Here is a 4,373-nt window from a genome sequence, read left to right on the forward strand (position 1 = left end):
GTAAAATGATGGTGCAACTTACAATCAATGACAGATTGAGGAAAATGGAAAGTTAGGGTTTGATTTACATTCCCCAAAAAAGTTATGCTCAAGTTGTAACTATCTGTGACTGTGACCTTATTTAAGAATTTTTGCAGGTATAACAAGTTAGCAGGAGGTCATGCTGGAATAGGATGGGACCGATCTTTCTAAATAAGGTCACAATTTCAATATGACTAATATCCTTTTAAAGGAGCTCTGGTAGCGTAGTGGTTATGAATCGGACTGCGAACCTCAAGGTTAGCAGTTCGAAACTACCAGCTGTTCCGCGGGAGAAAGATGAGGTTTCCTGCTCCCATAAAGATTTACAGCCTCGGAAACCCTGTACAGGGTCACTATGAGTCGGAATCGACTCCACGGCACATAAAAACAAAAAACAAAATATCCTTTTAAGGAGCTCTGGTAGCGTAGTGGTTACAAATCGGGCTGCTAACCTCAGGGTCAGCAGTTTGAAACTACCAGCTGTTGGCGGGAGAAAGATGAGGCTTTCTGCTCCCGTAAAGATTTACAGCCTCGGAAACCCTGAGCAGGGTTGATATGAGATAGAACCGACTCCACGGCGCATAACAACAACAACAACAAAGGAGCTCTGGTAGCGTAGTGGTTACAAATAGGGCTGCTAACCTCAAGGTCGGCAGTTTGAAACTACCAGCGGTTCTGTGGGAGAAAGATGAGGCTTTCTGCTCCCGTAAAAATTTACAGCCTCGGAAACCCTGTGCAGGGTCACTATGAGTCGGAATTGACTCCACGGCATATAACAACATTTGGAGTCCTGGTGTGCTGCTGTGGATTAATGTGCCGGACTGCAAAGTCATTTGAACTGCAAGGCCAGTGGTTCAAGCTCCTCAGAAACCCTATACGGGGTCGCTATGGATTGCACTCAACGACACTTAACAACAACAAAAGTATCCTTTTAGGACTCCTGGCCTGGTGCTGTTGGCCATTCAAACCCACCAGCTGCTTCTCAGAAACCTTATACAAGGTCGTTCTGAGTTGGAAACGACTCAATGGAACTTAACAACAACACAACAATATCCTTCTGAAAAGAGCAAAGAGACACAAAAAGACAGATGGAGATAAAAGATGTCCATGAGATGATGGAGGCAGTGATGCATCTGTAAGCTAAGGCACACAAAGGATGGCTGGCCAGACAAGTTAGGCAAAAGGCGTGGAACAGATTTCTTCCTCAGAGTCATCAGAATGAATTAGCATTGCCTACACCCTGATTTTTGTGAGAAAATAAATTTCTGTTATTTTAAGACCCTAATTTGTGGTTTCCTGGTGGTGCTGTAGGCTAACTGCAAAGTCTGCAGTTCTAAGCCACCACTCACTATGAGTCAGTATAGACTCAAGGGCACTTAACAACAACTATATGTGATACTTATTATGGCAACCCTATGAAACTAATATATAACAACTGAACTGTATACCCTAAAGTCAGCAGTTCAAGCCCACTAGCCACTCCATGGGGAAAAGATGAGACTTTTTGCACGCCCAAAGATTTATTGCCTCAGAAATCCTGCAATGTTATTGTTGTTGCTAAGTACTATCAAGTTGGTTCAACTCATAGCAATCCTTTATAGGGTATCTGAGGATCGACAAGGGGTTTTCAACTGCTGACCTATAGTTAGCAGTGCAGTGCTTATCCTACAGCATCGCAGGTCATTTAATGACCTCTCCAGAACTATGTCAGTGAAACGATGTGGAAGAAGACAGATTGCACTGACTGAGAAATGGAAGAGATAGTAGAAATATTGAATGAGAACTAATCTCTAAAGAACCTTGACTAGACAGAGATGAAAAGATAAACTGTATAGAGGGGATGAGGTCAAGAGTAGTTTTGTTAGAGTGATTCAGACTTGATCTTGTTTGTAGCATAAGTCATAAAAGCATAGATCACAGTTAGCATAGCAACATACATTTGATTTCAGACCTTATCAACAATTAACTCTGAAAAAATGTGTTGGTCAGGTAAACAAGAGATGAATCCACCAATCCGGATTCTGGCTAAAACTAGAGAAAACACCCAAGAGAATTTAATGACTGCACCACAAAAGTGTGAGCAGAATGAAGGATATTTACTCCTAGGGAAAAATGAATGTCCTCAAGTTGACTCCAACACTTTGGGATACTATACATTGATCAAGAGACAGTTATTCAAACAAAACAAGGGACTACTGCATGTTTTCAAATCAAGAAAAGTGCGCATCAGAGTTATGTCCTTTCACTATGCTTATTCAACCTGTATGTTAAGCAAATAATTCAAAAAGCTAAACAATATGAAGAACGTAACACCAGGATTAGAAGAAGACTCATTAACAACATGCAATATGAAGATGACCCAGCCTTGCTTGCTGAAAGAAGAGGACTTAAAGCACTTACTGATGAATATCAAAGACCAAAGACTTCAGTATAGATTATACCTCAATATCAAGAAAACAAAAATTCTCACAACTGGACCAGTAAGCAACAACATGATAACTGGAAAAGGGTTGAATTTGTTAAAGATTCTATTTTCCTTGGACCCATAATCAATGCCCATTGAAGCAGCCATGAAAAGTTGGTATTGCACTGAGCAATTCTGCTACAAAAGGCTTCGTCAAAGTGTTAAAAAGCAAAGTTGTCTCTTTGAAAACTATGATGTACCTGACTCAGCCATGATATTTTCAGTTGCCTCTACGTATATGGAGTCCTGGTAGGGTGCTATTGGGTAAGCACTGGGCCATAAGGTTGGTTTGAACTGCAAGGTCAGTGGTTCAAACCTACCAGTTGCTCCTCAGAAACCCTATACAAGATCATGAGTCAAAAATGACTCAACAGCACTTAACAGCATATGCATGTGAAAAGTTGGACAATGAATTGATGACTTTGAATTATGGTGCTGGCAAAGAATACATTTTATTGTGCTTTGCTGTAGTGTGCTTCACAAATACTGAGGTTTTTTTTTTTTACAAATTGACGGTTTGTGGTAATCCTAAATCAGGCAAGTCTATCAGTGACATTTTTCCAATAGCATGTGTTCCTTTGTGTCTCGATATAATTTTAGCAATTCTCAGATTAGTTCAAACTTTCATAATGTGATTAAATACTTAGTAAATTGCATTTTAGTGTAAACATAACTTTTATATCCACTGGGAAGCCAAAAAACTTGGGTGATCTGAAGCCGAACTTGCTATGTCTCCAAAGTATGCCTGTTTTTAATATACCATGAACTGCCAGAAGAACAAGCAAATCTGTCTTGGAAAAAGTACAGCCAGAATGTTCCTTAGAAAGTAGGATCACGAGACATTGTCTCACATTATTTTGAACATGTTAACAGGAGGGATCAGCCCTTGGAGAAGGATATTATGCTTGGTAGAGAGTCAGCGAAAAAGAGAAAGATCCTCAATGAGATGGATTGACACAATGGCTGTAACGATGGGCTCAAAGAGCAATGATAGTGAGGTGCAATAGTAGGCAGTATTTGGTTCTGTAGTATATAGGGCCTCTATGGGAAGGAACTGACTCCACAGCATATGATAGCAACAACCCTAGGAAACTGACTATCACTCCTTAAACTTGAAAAGGAAAGAAGCCATTACAGGAATCTGACAAAGCCTGTAACTTAGAACACAAAAGATAAAGAAAAGCAGTTAATGTCAACACAAGTTTTCCAGTGAATGTGGCAGGGAAATAAAATACCTTGGCATCTCTCTCTTTCCACTGTCTTATATCCTCTCAGTGCCTCCTATTGCCTGAACTTAACAGGAAGACAAAGGGCAAAATAGTCTATTTGACAAAAAGCACAGTGATTAGTGTCGTGGACATGGAGCAGGGTAGAGCTGGGTGCAAAGGATCCAGTGAGACAAATAGAAAATACTCAACAGAGAAGGAAAGATTTGTCCAAATGGATGTAAGATCTAGGACAAACAAGACTCCTGGTGAAGACAAAAAAGATATTTTTTACAGACTTTAAGATATGTTTTTCCAATAGCAAAAAAAGAAATCTATTCATTTTTTTGTGTGTAGTTAATGAGAAACTGGTATTTTTAATAAGAAAAGACCTAATATTCTGGTCTTAATGAAAGTTCATTTTGTTCTGAGTAGAACGGAAACCTGTAAATGATACCTATGGTTAAATAGAGATTCTTCTCTACAGATTCACTTAGGCACTCACTTTGTGTTTATCTTTATATTAAAATATAGCTTTCCTAGTAAAAGGATGCTTCTCATTTTCAAAATATGAAAGATAACTATCACTGCTTATGCTTAGCCCTGAAAGAACGAACATTAAAACTTTCTGTAGGTTTCTAGTATTTTCATGTAACTTTAAAATGGTTTATTCATTAAAAAAT

The sequence above is a fragment of the Chrysochloris asiatica genome, unplaced genomic scaffold (genome assembly GCF_000296735.1).
Source record: "Chrysochloris asiatica unplaced genomic scaffold, ChrAsi1.0 scaffold00019, whole genome shotgun sequence".
In the NCBI taxonomy this organism is placed as follows: domain Eukaryota; kingdom Metazoa; phylum Chordata; class Mammalia; order Afrosoricida; family Chrysochloridae; genus Chrysochloris; species Chrysochloris asiatica.